A 15,793-nucleotide genomic window follows, 5' to 3' on the forward strand; every position below is an offset into this window, starting at 1 on the left:
CCTTGCCAAAGCCCTTGGTCGCATAGGGCTCTTCGTGGTACCTTCCGCCAGCCATCCTCGGGCCTGCATCTGCCGCCTCCCGGTCGGAACCACTGCTGCGAACCCTGACTGCAGCTCTTCCATCGGTTCCAATCGGCCCAAGGGTCCACGAAGCCAACACTCCCAGTCTTCTAGTTCTGCCTCCAGGTTCGTCCCATTTCAACAAAGTCCATATTTTTGAAAGTCAAAACGTAGGTCTTTGTGTGATTTCTCTGTATCCTATTTGCGATATCGAACCATACCGTTTGATGGTCGCTGGTGCTGAGATGGGCACCCACCCAGACATTAGCGACATTATTCCCATTAGTGAGCGATAGGTCGAGTATAACTCCCTCCCTCATGGGTTCCATTACCAATTGTTTGAACAGAGCCCCTTGCAGGGCATTCACTATCTCTCTACTTCTGGTAGATTCTGCAGAATGGATTCTCCAGTCTATGTCCGGCAGATTAAAATCTCCAAAAATCAACACTTCTCCCTTCTTTCCCACCTTTTGGATGTCTTCAACCAAATCTCTGTCCAGTTCTTCCGTTTGAGCATGAGGCCTGTAAACCACTCCAGTAAAAATGGATGCACCATCCTCTTTGTTTCAGGATGGTCCATAATGCTTCTTCTCTACCCCACATTCCTTGCAGTTCAGTTGCTTGGATATCTGTCCTCTTTGTCCTTCCTTAACAAGTTATAGCCCGGTATGGCCATTACCCAATCATGAGAATCCGTGACCCATGCATCTGTAACAGCAACAATGTCAAAATCCACCTCCATTGTTAGGGCCTGCAGGTCTGGGATTTTATTGCCCAAACTACGAACATTTGTAGTCATAGCTTTCCAATTTTTCTCCCTTCATTTGTTGCACTTCCTAGACACCTTTTCTGCTTTTTTGAGGTGATCGATTTTGTTATATTCTCCTCCCACATCCTGTATTGCTTGGGGGTGACATTTCAATTTCATTGGCCATCTCCTGCCATCCCCATTCTTTAGTTTAAATGCCTTATAATATATGATCTGAATTTCTCACTTAGCATTCTCCTTCCTGTTACAGACAAATGCAGGCCATCCTTACCATAAAGCCTTTTACTTCTCCATACATGACCCCAGCCTCCAATGTATCCAGGGTTTGAGCCAGGAATTGAAATGGTCTATATGGGTTAGCTTCTCATTTCCCTTTCCATGAACAGGTAATACTTCCGAAAAGGCAATATTCTTTGCAGTGTGTCTTACCATCTTTCCTAGAGTTTGGAAATCTTTTTATACTTCATGGATATCATTTCTGTTGAGGTCATCGGTCCCCAGATGGATGATAACACTGATATCAAAGTTCCTACTTTCTTCTTCTGGTTTGCATTTCTACTGGTTGAGGATCCTGGAATGCATTTAACTGTTGTGCCACCATCAAAAAGTGCTCCCAAACTGGATCCTCTGATGACTGAGTCTCCCAGCAGAAGCAGCTTTCTTTTATGACGTTGGATTGTAGAAGGGCTTCTGGGTGCATTGGGTGACTTCACTTTTGGAAATCACTTCAAAATCTATTGCTGAGGTTTCTTCATTCTCCAATGCAGTAAAAGCATTATGTAGGGGTAACGGTGGGGAGAGTGTGCGTCCCTTCATCACAGGCCTTGTTCTGCCAGAGCCCACTCTTATCCGCTTGTTCCTGGGGTTTTCAATCCTGGATGTCTGATATCTCTGCGGGAGTGGGGGTTGATGCACAGGGGGCTGTAAAGTTGGGGAAGGTGGGTGTCTGTTTATCACATGTCGTGTTCTACCAGAGCCCAGTGTAAACCTTTTTTTCCTGGTAGATGGGCGAGAGATACTGGATGGTTCAAGGAGTGGGAAGTTAACTGAAACCTGGACAATTCCTCCCTTAGATGAAGCAGCTCCATTTTAATGGCAGACAGCTGAAGGCAAAAGGGACAACCATTGATTCTCCAAATGATAGGCCTTGGAACATAAGCACCACAATTGTAGCACTGAATGAAAGATATTTTGTGAAATTATCACTAATTCCTTAAAATTTTATAGTTAAGGTAAGGTAAAATTTAGGCTCTAGCCAAGAGTTTTAATAGGTATCTGAAATAAAAGTATTAGTGCTAGATTAATAGGTAAAATATGAAAACCAATTTTTACAAGCAATATGACAGTTTAAGTTACTATTACACACGACTATATATATGAAATCATGTTACATTATGGAAACCAATTAACTCCATTTCAGTTGAGACGTGCCAAAAATCCTTTTGAAGCCTCCCTTTAACCTTAATGAAGGCACTCCCTTTCATCAGCAATACATTTCATCATTGTGTAATGTACTCCTCCATAATCTTCCTTTCCTGTATCATCCGCTGCCAAAGTGTGACATAAAATGATTGATAAGTGGAACAAAAGAACATATCTGTCACGCCTGCCGCCAAGCCCCGTAAGTGGAGGGTTCCAGAAAATTCTCAATTGTAACGTTCTGCCTACTTACAGCGTACTGCCAGTCAGGGCTTAATTTGTAGAAAATAAGGAAATAGAACTGTGAAGCAGGGGTAGGGAGAGACGGTAGGGAAGGGGGCAAGGAGGGAGCAGGGCCAGGGCTAAGCGTGAGCTGTGCCAAGGGACCAGGGCCTGGTGTGAACTCTCTCTCTCCCCAAAACACACACACACACTGTTTCCCACACATATACCCAAATACACTCTTCCTCCTTATCCCAGTGATCCTCCATTCCTAGCCCCGTCCCCCAGTGCTCTATCCCAGCCATCCTTTGCCCACCAGTGCTCATCTCTTATTTCTGTTCCCCCCACATATTTAACCCTGCTGCCAGTACCCCATCATGGATAAGCTCTCTCACAGTTAATGAGAAGGAACTCTCTCTCAGTTCTTGAAATAAAAACCCAATTAGGTGACGATCCACGCGTATTACAAAAGAAGTAACCATATCCACAACGTAAAACATTCAGAAGACGTCTCCTTCTTATCCTGTAAGGGAACAGAAAAATGTTAAACAACTGATGACAACCACAGCTTCATTCTTCCAGATGTGACTCAAGACTCTTCCTATGATTACACCACCTAAAAGAATCTTTAATCAAGAAAAGAGAGTTCCCTATTCAGGCCAGGAACAGGAAAACATCCCCAAAATACATTTGTATCTACTACTGAATTCTCTAACCAGTCTTTCCAACAAACTATTCAAAACGCTTACTCTTTCTTCTCCATCCAGCCCTGGTGTTGTTCTTTCTCTCTCACATACATCACATGCTGTTCTGTTTCTCCTCCCTCCTCTTGCCATTGTGTCGGTTTTCTTCTTTCAGCCCCGCCACTGTTTTTTTTTCCTTCGCCCACACTCTCTATTCCTTCTTCCCCGGTTTTCTCGCTACCACCCCACACCATCCTTTATGTGCTACTTCCATTGCTTCAGCCTCTTCCTGCACGTTTCTGCTTGTGCTCCAGCCTCCATTGTTCATTGCTACTGCTGCTGCTTCAGTCTCCTGCACTGCTCCAGCCTCCTCTGGTGGACTCTCACTTCTGCTCTTCCACCACTGCTCCAGCCTCCTCCATGACATCTACTGGGGCGAGAGGTGGGAAAAGAGAAAGCACGTCAACACCATGTTAAAAGGGAAAGGAGAGGGAAGCCGGCCGTATTCTGCCGAATTGTAAATGGCCCAGCAGCCTCTTAGATAAAGCAAATGTTGCTTACCTGATGTAACAGGTGTTCTCACAGGACAGCAGGATGTTAGTCCTCACAAATGGGTGACATCGAGGATGGAGCCCTGTACGGAAAACTTTTCTGTCAAAGTTTAAACAGAACTTTGACTGGCCCCTACTGGGCATGCCCAGCAAGGCACTGACCCTGCAGCCAGCAGGGGTCTCCCTTCAGTCTGATTTTCAAAGCTACAGGCAGTGCCTAGAAAGTAAGAATAAAACAAACCCAACACCGCGGGGTGGCGGGCGGGTTTCGTGAGGACTAACATCCTGCTGTCCTGTGAGAACACCTGTTACATCAGGTAAGCAACATTTGCTTTCTCACAGGACAAGCAGGATGGTTGTCCTCACAAATGGGTGAGTACCGAGCTGAGGATGTCCCGACCTGCACCAAATGTACCCAACGGTGTGCAGCAGGCACAACAACTGAGGAGAAATTTGGGAAAGGGCATCCGCACCCTACCGGGAAGGTGGACGGGTGTTGGTACATCAGGTTGGAAAAAGGTTACGCAAGACAGATTGGCCGAAGATGGAGTCCTGTCTTCCAGCCTTGTCCAAACAATAGTGGGCTGCAAAGGTATGGAGAGAACTCCAGGTTGCAGCTTTGCAGATGTCAGGAAGCGGCACCGATCGAAGGTGTGCCACTGACGTCGCCATGGCCCTCACAGAGTGTGCTTTAACACGGTCTTGAAAAGGAATGCCAGCTTGCTCATAGCAAAAAGAAATGCAGTCCGCCAACCAGGAGGAAAGAGCCTGCTTACCCACAGGTTGTCCTAACTTGTTAGGATGGAAGGAGACAAACAGTTGAGTGCTCTTCCTGTGAGCAACTGTACGGTCTAGATAAAAAGCTAGAGCCCGTTTACAGTCTAGGGTATGCAGGGTCTGTTCCCCAGAGTTGGAATGGGGCCTGGGAAAAAAGATAGGTAGTATGATGGATTGATTGATATGAAATTCAGAAACTACCTTAGGTAAAAATTTAGGGTGAGTGCGGAGCACCGCCCTGTCTTGCAGGAGTTTAGTGTAAGGCGGATAGGTAACTAAGGCCTGTAACTCACTAACCCTGCGAGCTGAAGTGACAGCTAAAAGGAATAATACCTTCCATGTGAGATACTTCAATTCACAGGAGTGCAGAGGTTCGAAAGGTGGTTTCATTAGACGACCAAGAACCAGATTAAGGTCCCAAGATGGGGCCGGAGGACGTAAGGGTGGTTTCAGATGGAGCAAGCCTTTAAGAAAGCGTGTCACCAGGGGTTGTACTGAAATAGGGACACCCTCTATACCTTTATGGAAGGCGGCTACCGCACTGACATGCATCCTAATGGAAGAGGTCTTTAGACCGGATTCTGATAGGTGCCATAAATAGTCCAAGAACTTAGAGATTGGACAGGAAAGGGGATCAAGGGACTGAGAAGTGCACCATGATGTGTACCTTTTCCATTTATATGAATAGGATCTTCTGGTGGAGGGCTTTCGTGAAGCTATCAGGACACGAGAAACCGAATCCGAAAGGTTAAAAGGCTGAAGGACTAACCTTTCAACATCCATGCCGTCAGGGACAAGGCTTGGAGGTTGGGATGGAGGAGGCATCCGTCGTTTTGAGTGAGCAGATGCTGATCCGTTCCCAGAGGGATGTGCCTGCGGATGGAGAGATCCTGGAGTATGGGAAACCACACTTGGCGTGGCCAGTGGGGTGCTATCAGGATCATGGTTCCTCCGTCCTGGCGAAGCTTCACGAGAGTCCTTGACAGAAGAGGAAGTGGAGGGAATGCATAAAGCAGACCTGTCGTCCACTTGAGGGAGAAGGCATCCCTGGGCTGAGAGTGCTGGCTCCGACTGAGAGAGCAGTAATCGTCCACTTTGTGGTTCTGAGGGGACGCAAAGAGGTCTATGCGGGGAAAACCCCACTTGTGGAACAGAGAGGTCACTACCAGAGGATCGAGTGACCACTCGTGTGGTTTGAAGACACGGCTCAGCCGGTCTGCCAATACATTGTCTACTCCCGGCAAGTAAGTGGCCTTGAGGTACATGGAATGGGAGAGGGCTTCTGCCCAAATCTGCGCAGCTTCCTGACACAGAAGGAAGGAGCCTGTGCCTCCCTGCTTGTTTATGTACCACATGGCCACTTGGTTGTCTGTCTGGATTAAGATTATCTGATTCGATAGATGATCTTTGAAAGTTCTGAGCGCGTAGCGGATTGCTCGAAGTTCCAAGAAATTTATCTGGTGTTCGGCTTCCTCTGGTGACCATAACCCTTGGGTTTGCAATTCGTCCACATGGGCCCCCCAACCGATGTGGGAAGCATCGGTGGTTAGGATTACCTGTGGATCTGGTAGGAGAAAGGGTAAGCCTTGAAGGAGGTTGACTTGAGTTGTCCACCAGGTTAAAGACAGGCGTAGCGCTTGTGTAACTGTGACAATGGAGGACAGAGGCTGAAAAGCCTGAATCCATTGGTGTCGTAGAGTCCATTGTGTTACTCTCATGGCTAGTCGGGTCAAGGGAGTGACTTGAACCGAAGATGCCATGTGTCCTAGGAGGATGAGGAATTGGCGAGCTGTGGCAGTGTGTTGAGACTGGAGCTGGCGAGCTAGGGACATGAGCGTTTGAACTCGTTGAAGTGGAAGGTAGGCTTTTGCCTGTAAGGTGTCCAAGTCTGCTCCAATGAAGGATAAGGTTTGAGATGGGACTAAGCAAGATTTCTCGTAATTGACAAGAAACCCCAAGGAAAGGAGTGTGTGAATTGTCAACTTCAGGGAGGATTGAGCAAGTTGAGGGGTGGAGGCCCTGATTAGCCAATCGTCCAGATAGGGGTAGACGTGGACACCTTCCTTCCTGAGGAATGCTGCTACCACTACGAGACATTTGGTAAAGACCCGTGGAGCAGATGCCAGCCCGAAAGGTAGTACCCGGTATTGATAATGGTCGTGGCCTATCAGAAAACGCAGATACTTGCGATGAGATTGTGTTATCGCAATGTGGGTATAAGCGTCCTTGAGGTCGAGAGAGCACAGCCAATCCCCCTTTCGTAAGAGAGGGAGCAAGGCGCCCAGGGTTACCATCTTGAACTTTTCTTTTTGCAGATACTTGTTGAGGGCTCGAAGGTCCAGAATTGGACGTAGTCCCCCTGATTTCTTTGGTATGAGGAAGTATCTGGAATAGAATCCTTTCCCTTGTTGACAAGGAGGGACGGGTTCTATAGCATTTGATTGTAGAAGAAGGGATACTTCTTGTTGTAATTGAGTCAAATGGCTGGTTAGACTCCATGCCTGAAGGGGCGGGGAGTCTGGCGGAAGAGTTATGAAGTTGAGGTGGTAACCCTGTGCGATAATTGCTAGCACCCACTGATCTGAGGCGATCTGTTTCCAACGGTGTAAAAAGTGGTACAGACGACCTCCCACAGGGATGTGTGGAAGAGGGATTTGGCATGTGCTCAGTACAGGGAAGTCAAAGACCCGCCGTAGGCCCAGGAGGTGGGGCTACAGTAGGTCTTTGCTTTCTCGGCTGACGAGGCTGAGGTCTGCTGGAGGACCGTGCAGGACGAGCCCTAGCTGATGGAGGAAAGTAGCGACGTGGTCGAAAGAACGACTTCTTAGAGTCCTTCTTTGGTGGTTGCTTGGAGGACACCTCAGGCGGGACAGATGAGAGTTGTTTCAACGTCTCATGGTGGTCTTTTAACTCCGCCACAATCTGTTGAATTTGCTCTCCAAACAAATTGTCGCCTAAGCAGGGTAAATCAGCAAGACGATCTTGGACCTCTGGATGAAGGTTGGAGGACTTTAACCAAGCCCAACGTCTGGCTGAGATGGCTGTGGCTGAAACCTTCGTGGAAGCATCGAATATGTCATAGGCAGTTCTGATGTCGTGCTTCCCTGCCTCAAATCCTTTGTGAAGAAGGGCTTGAAGCTGCGGTTGGTATTGGTCTGGTAATGTGTCAGCATAGTCTTGCATCTGCTTAAGGATGGCTCTGTTGTACTGAGTAATGTAAAGTTGATATGAAGCTATGCGTGAAATCAACATAGCTCCATGATATACCTTTCGTCCCACACTATCCAGGAATTTATTGTCCTTGGTAGGTGGAGTAGAAGAATGTGGTTTCAGACGCTTGGCCTTCTTTTGTGCGGACTCAACCACAACAGAGCGATGATCCAGTTGAGGCTTTTGAAAACCTGGTGCTGACTGGACAAGGTATGTGGAGTCAGCCTTCTTGTTGACTGGGGAAACAGAGGAAGGAGATTCCCAGTTTTTCTTGAGCAGATCCAAAAACACCTGGTGAATAGGAATAGAAGCGATAATTTTTGGAGCATCCAGAAATTGAAGCAGTTCCATCATCTGGTGTCTGTCATCAGCTTCAGATTGTAGTTGAAAAGGTACAACTTCTGACATCTCTTTCACAAAATTAATGAAAGATAGATCCTCAGGAGGAGATCTTTTTCTACTCTCTGTAGGAGAAGGTGGCGAAGGCAAATCTGTGTCAGAAGAAGTATCATCATCATCACCCCAGGTATCGTAGGGATCATGTGGGGCTTGTAGCCCTGATGGACCTGGCTGAGGCTCTGAAGGCATCGATGGAAACCGAGGTGGAATCGGTGCGGTAGGTGGAACCAGAAATGGCATCGATGGCTTCGGTGCTGCCGATGGAATCGGTGCCTGGCGCGAAATCGATGGAGCCGAAGGATAAATCGGTGGAGAAATACCAGAAGGTACCGATGGAACTAACCCGGAAGGGGGAAGTCGAAACGGTGTTTCTCCTGCCGATGAGAAACCAGTCGGAGATGGTGGAGTTGTCGATGGCACTGGAATCACCGATGGAAGGGCCGTCATGAGTGCCTCCATGCGGCTCAGTAGCGGTGCTAGCGCTTGCACCAACGGCTCGGTGGACGGTTCCCTCCTCGGTGGCGAAGCCGGTGCCGGCATCGGTGCCGGGGGCGGCACTGGAACCGGTGCCGGAGACGGTGCCGATGGAGGTTGTAATTTCTTCATCGCTTTCTCGATGGCCTCCTGGACCAGCCGGTCCAGTTCTGCCCGGAGACCAGGGGTAACCATACCCGGCTCGACGGGAGAGGGAGGCTGAGGCAGGGCCGGAGGGACCACCGTAACCGGTGGGATCACGGCCCCCACACCCCGAGAGGGTGAGGGTTTCCTCGATGCCGGCGAACGAGACGTGGAGGGTGTCCGGTCTGTTCGCGGCTTCTTTGTCGGTGGCTCGGCTTGAGCGGAGGTCGATGGCTGTGGATCCTCGACAGGCCGAGACTTGTGCCGTCGATGGCGATGCTTTTCTTTCCGATCCCCTCGCCCATCCGGGGAAGGGACAGGAGTCGACGGCCGAGAAGCGATCGATGGCGGACGGTCACCGGAGGGTTGACGATGGTGGTACAACTTCGACGGTGCCGGTTCCGAGGACGTCGATGCTATCGATGGCATTGGGGTGGGTGCATGGAAGAGGAGCCCCATCTTCTCCATCCTGGCTTTGCGACCTTTGGGTGTCATTAAGGCACATTTGGTGCAAGTCAGGACATCATGCTCACTGCCCAAACACATTACACAAACCCTGTGGGGGTCTGTGATGGACATAGTCCGGGTACAATCCGGACAACGACGGAACCCCGTTGCCATGGCTGGAAGCCAAAATTTAGGCTGGGGATCGGTAAGTGCCAACAGGCCTCGAGGGCCAAAATCGACGGTAGTCGATGGAAAAGGCAAAAAACTTACCGGGTTCCGTAAGATGACTAAAAATTTGTCGAAGGGAGACCCCTGAGGGGCAAATTTTCTTAGGAAATTAATTTCCAAATTCCTGTCAGGAACGTGGTTAGAGAGCTCCTTTCACTGCCTGGCAACTGCTGCGCGGAAAAAAGAAGACTGAAGGGTGACCCCTGCTGGCTGCAGGGTCAGTGCCTTGCTGGGCATGCCCAGTAGGGGCCAGTCAAAGTTCTGTTCCGTGGTGGGCTCCATCCTCGATGTCACCCATTTGTGAGGACTACCATCCTGCTTGTCCTGTGAGAAACCCAAATATAAAACACTGCAATAATCTAAGCAGCTCATAACAGTTGTATTCATCCCAGTTGATAAGCTGTCTCTTGATAAGGTATGGCGGAAGATTTTGCACCAACATCAGTTGGTAAAATGCAGATCTCACTACCTGATCAAAGAGTTAAACCTGAATGAAGTGTTATGCCCAAAACCTTCACTTCATCTTTCAATGCTGAAAAATGGCCATCAAAATAAAAAAAAATATCAGTGTTGAACAGATCTCAGATGGCCTTTCTCACCCACAGAACATCAGGTTTTGAGAGATTAAGAACCACTTTACTTAAGGACATCCAATTTAAGACCAGCTACAATTAGAAAACCTTCTTAGAACCCTTTCTCGATCCTTCCCTAACTCTACCAGAATTTGTATATCGTCAACATATAAAATACAGCTAATACCTCTATCCCTGATTATACGACCCAAAGGCTGTGTTTATCCCGTGCTTTCTTGAATTCAGATACTGGCTTTGTGTTCTCAATCTCCATGGGAGGCCACGCCATGCAGCCACTATTCTCTGTAAAAAAAAATATTTATTTGATTACTCCTGAGTCTACTCCCTTTCATCATCATCCATGAGCCATTCAGCTTCCTTTTGTTTTAAAGAGGCTCGCCTCCTGTGCATGGAAACCTTGGAGCTATCCCCTATCCCGCCTCTCCTCTAAGGTATACATGTTTAGATCTTTAACTCTGTCCCCATATGCTTTAGAAGAAAGACCACTGACCATTTTAGTACCACCCTCTGCCCTGACTCCATCCTGTTTCTTTCCTTTTTAAGGTTTGGTCTCTTGAACTGTACACAGTGTTCCAAATGAGGTCTCACCAGGGACCTATACAGGGGCAATAATTGCCTAGGGATGTGCAGGGGAAAAAAATGTGTTTTTGTTATTTGGTTCATTTTCAGGAGATATTTTCCTACGAATTTTAGTTTGTGAATTGCTTGATTTGTTTGATTCGTGTGAAAAAAAAATGAATCAAGCAATTAAAAAAAACAAACCCAAAAACTGCCAAAAAGGAAAAACTAGGCCTCCCTCCCCCCCTGAAAAATGTCGGGGCCAGGATCCTCCCCAGCCCCCACTTATCCAGTCTGGTGGAGATCCGCCAGTGGCGACTAGCCTGAAACCTCCGCCTTGCATACGCTTCACCGAGGATCACAAGCATATCAAGTAAGAGCTTGGGGGGGTCGACTGTGCCGCAAGTTATCGGCACACGCTAATGCGTGGCTCTGCGCATATTTAACAAGAAAGTTTAGCACCAAAAAAAAAAATGCATGCACAACTGTGTGCCTCTGTAAGGCTTTCTTACTCACATCTTATGCCATTGGGGCCTGTGATATTCATCGGAAACCTCATTCTGCCTTATGACTAGGGGCAGAGAATAATACATAAATATTTTCCTTGTTATTGAACGTGGGCAGTAACGACCCTGTTTTCTTTGGGAACCACAAAATCCAGTGTGCAGCGTATTACCTGGAGAAATGGACAGCTAAAGGACTGAGGGTGCTGTGTCCCACTTCACTGGCAGGCCTAACAGAGACAAGTATTATAAATCGATTATGTGAACGATGAGCCGGGCGGTTACAGCTGCATTAAAAAAAACAAACAAACAGGGACAAGAGGATTTTAATTTTTTTTTTTTAATAATTTCTAACTGAAATAGTATACCTTACATTGAGTGATCTTCCTTTTCAGTTTTTATTTTATTGCCCCCCTGGGATTTTTTCACTGTTTATTGGAATTGGAACCAGAACAAAAATGATATTTACCTGGAAAAATGAAAGGTCATTTTTTTTCCCACTGATTTCTCCTGGGTTTTTTTTTTTTGTTCTTGTTAATAGACACTGGTGAATTCCCAGGAAAAAAAAACAAAAAAAACTGGAAACGAAGGTGGCTAACTTACATTTCATCGCTGCTGGAGTTTTCTTTCATATCCAGAACCTCAAAAACATTCTCTCTCTGCTTACATAGAAAGCAGCGACTTTAGGGGAGGTCCAGGGGCTGGAAGAAAATTCCAATCGTGAGCTTTTCTTTCCAAGTCCCCAAATACCTGCTAAAATTTAGCAACCGCCCTGCACCTCTGGACACTTGCACTTTGGATGGCAGACAGCCTCACAGCGCTTCATTCCAGTCCGCCTGGCTCGTCAGTGCTGTTCTCCTCCTGCAGACCCTCCTCCTCCCCTCTCTGCTGGCTGCTGTGACGGAGAGGTAGAGAGAATTGGAACGCCCATGCTCTTTGGTTTAGACTACACAGGCTAATTACAGTAATACTGTGCACCCGCTATTCAGATCATGCTTTAGGCAGACACACTAAAACTGACTGCACGGTAAGTGGAGCTTTCGTCCATAGGTCCCTTAGCATTGATAGTCGCGTCCATACATATGAGTGGGCCTGACACGTTAGCAGTGACACGTTAAATACCAGACGTCTTTATAGAAGCAATACCCTAGAGAAGTGTCATGCTCCAGCTTCCTCAGTGGTTTGGAGGAGACAGGATCAGCTTCGGTGGAAAAGTTCCCTACATCACGAGGGCTCCCTACCCCACCCCCTATAGTGAAACGTTGAAATATTGGGGGCTGAAATAATGGATGATCTCGCAAGATGCATTCCAAACCCCCCCCCCCCCCCCCCACTTCTGCAAAGCCTCCCCCTTTCAAAAGAAATATAGTACACATTGAGTATAATCAGCCATAAGTGAATCTGGTCTCAGGCCACGTCCATAAGAATTGGAGAGAATTACTGCATTTTCTTCCATTGATGTTTCATTTTTAAGGCAATAAAACATGACAGAATTCTATGGCAGCAGGCCTAGAGATGCCAAATAAAAAGATATATTTGCAAAAACATTACTTACACAAGAGTTTCACAGAATGCTCAGCCATTTGTGTATGTGATCAATTAGCCATATATTTCTAAAATAAAATGTGTATACATTTTTAAAAAAATTATCTAGAGAGAAATGTTAAAAGTCATAAAGTATACTAATGATCAAGAAATAAATTATAAATGAACAAGAGACCACTGAACCTGGTGACAGAAACTCCTCTAACCCTTTTTTTGAAAAGTGCTGATGAGGAAAATCTGATTTATCACAAATGTGTTTTTTTTCAGCTGGGTTCTTAAGGTACAAGTACTGCAGCTAAAGAGGTTCTAGCCATCCCACAAGGGAAAAAATCACCCTTACAATAGCTAAATTCAGCTGCAGAGCCTCACTAAATTTTAGGGATGTGCATTCGTTTCATTCGTTTCCTATACAAACATGTAATACGAAACGAATGAAACTAATGCACATCTAACCAGCATGTAATACGAAATGAATGAAACGAATGTACATCCCTACTAAATTTACCCACCCAAATAGCGGGCATTTCCAGGATTGGAGGGAAGAGGATGACGTTACCTCCTAGCTGCCTAGTGTTGGTTTTCAGGGGTAAGCAGATAAGGTTAACCACCTACTGTTGGTGCCAGAAAGGCAGCCCCAAACCTAGCTGGCTTAATTTTGGCCCAAAGACTTTTTTTTAATTCATAAGTAGATTGGTCGTTCTTTGATAAATAATTGCAACCTCTCAATTTACATTCTATAAAAGTGATTTGGGGTTAATCAGCACATTCGTTCTTCTCTTCCTGTACTTCAGCATTGGAGGGGAAAACACCCCTCACCTTCTCAGTCAGTTGTTGGTCCTTTGGCTCCAAACCAAATGGAATCGCATTCATTTGTGGACAGAACAGTCCCCATCTACGTCTTTGGTAAACAGGAGAAAATTCAAGGGAGAACTATAATGGCATGGTGTCTAATGGATAAAATCATGTGATGATGATGATGTAAGTTTTAATTCATTGATTTATTTTTTGGGGGAGGGGAATTCCAGATCTCCTGTATTCTACAGACACACAATATTTTACAATTGTTCACGAGACAATTGTTGCGTCTGTCGGTCACAGATGGCTGCGACTACTCTGCCTCACCTCTTTTTTACCTTTCTCCTCCTCCATGGGTAAGATGGCTGCCTCCGATGCCGAAACCCTCGGTGTTTCCAACACAGCATGGGCATCCCCGTCTGCCATGCTCTGTCCCGTGGCCTCCTAGGGTGCACACGCATACGCTGCCTACACTTATCTACACGTCATGGCAGAAACCTCGGGGGCGTCCCCACAGCATAACGTCAATACCTCCGGGTATTCAAGCCTCCGCTCCTAACGAATGAGTTAGCAAGGACTTTGGTTTAGCTACTCTGACCGCTTCTAAGCTGCACGCTTGGATTCCTCGCTACCCTCTGTGGGTATCTCGCTCCTGAAGAAGCTCTGGGCTCCCGCTTCCATCTACCCTTTGGGGTTTCTACTGCCTAAGTCAGACAATCGCTCCTCGGGGGTCTCTCTCCTCTTTTCAGGATTATCTGCGCTCCTAGGTACTCGCTCCTCGAGGGCCTATCCCGCTCAGAGTATCCTGCACCACGGATCTCGGGTCCCACCTTCATCATCTACCAGGAGGATTCCTGCACCGCTCCAGCTCTGCATTTCCACCCTCCAGGTTCGGCTTATCCCGCTCTGCGGAACACTACCAACCTAGTACATCTCGCCAAATTCAAAAAGAAACTAAAGACTTGGCTCTTTAAACAAGCATATCCTGACTAGTCCCCTCCTCCATCTCCCTCTTCTTCCCTCCATATCAACTGAGTCTGTATAAAGTCGTACTGTTTACTGTATAAAATGTTATTGTTTTTATCCTGTTCCATTATTGTTACATAATGTATTATCATCATGTATTATATATTCCTATGATGTTCCTCACTAATGTCGGTATATAAAATCTTTAAATAAATAAATAAAGCTGAGACTGTCTGAGCTTATTGGCACATTGCTGGACTTCTGTGCCATCCGTTCCTGTGCAAGTATCATCTATCTACAGCAGTACAATAAAGCTTTCCCTCTCAAGTGTCTGCTCTCTGAGTCTAGCCTATCGCTGTGGTTCCCCACGGGGAAGGAGTCATCACCACTGCGACTAAGAGTCCACACCATGCCACAAACCCAACACCAGTGGTGAACAGTTTTGAATTTTCTTGAACTAGTGATCCAACAAAAGCCCCTTTTCTGTGGTGAATTCCTTTTATTAGGTTCCATATGGTGGATATCAAATGTCTCTAAAAGTCAAGCGAAGTTTGTTCACATTTTGATTTTATTAGCTAAGTCTTGCATTCTCTATTGCCATGTGATTCACCACTAATGCCAATAAAGAAGGAAAGCCATATTTGGAAACAGTATAGCACTGGGATGGGAAAATTGCCTGTTCACATTATGTACCCCGCCACTAGCACAATAATAGCTACAGAAATGCTTCTGCATACAGAGTAAGCCCACATCCACTGTATCACTATTAATCTACTGTTTACACGTGACCAGGGATCTTAGAATGATGTCCTTCAGCTTGAGGGTGGGCACTGTGGGAGGAAGCACCTAGGTTTCTAATCTCTTTCTTGAGCTGGGGTATTGTCCTAGTGATCTTCTCTGAAACTCTTTTAAAATAAACAGGTAAAATGATTTTTTTAAAAAGCTAGTTCCAGGGGGCTGACATATTGTTTTATTCCTTGTGCATAGCACGTCACTTCTATTGCACTTCAGTGGACCTTAGCTGGAATCAGTCTTCCAACCTTTTACAAACATCTCTTTATTTTCTTTCTTTAATTACATTTATAGTAACATAATTGATGTTGGCTGGTAAGGACCAAATTGTCCACCCAGGCTGTCCATTTGTTTCCATCTATCCTACTCTAGATAAGGATATAGACCAGCCTTCAACAGTGCAAGCTTGATCAGCTTCAGGACATTGCTCCTTATCCAAGTTGGTTTTCCTGTGCCCACGCTTTAGTTCACTACCATTCTGGGTAATTGAGTAAACAAGTTACTATAGCTAACGAAAACACCCAGGAACCCTTCAATAATTTGTTTTTGCTCATTTCAAACACAAAAATTCTGTATTTGTGTCATTTGTTCTATTTGTTTCCCATTAAGTGAATGGGGAAGAAATGTATCCTATTTTGGGCTCCAAAATTGGGGGGTT

This window comes from Rhinatrema bivittatum, chromosome 5 (assembly GCF_901001135.1).
Source record: "Rhinatrema bivittatum chromosome 5, aRhiBiv1.1, whole genome shotgun sequence".
Classification (NCBI taxonomy): Eukaryota; Metazoa; Chordata; class Amphibia; order Gymnophiona; family Rhinatrematidae; genus Rhinatrema; species Rhinatrema bivittatum.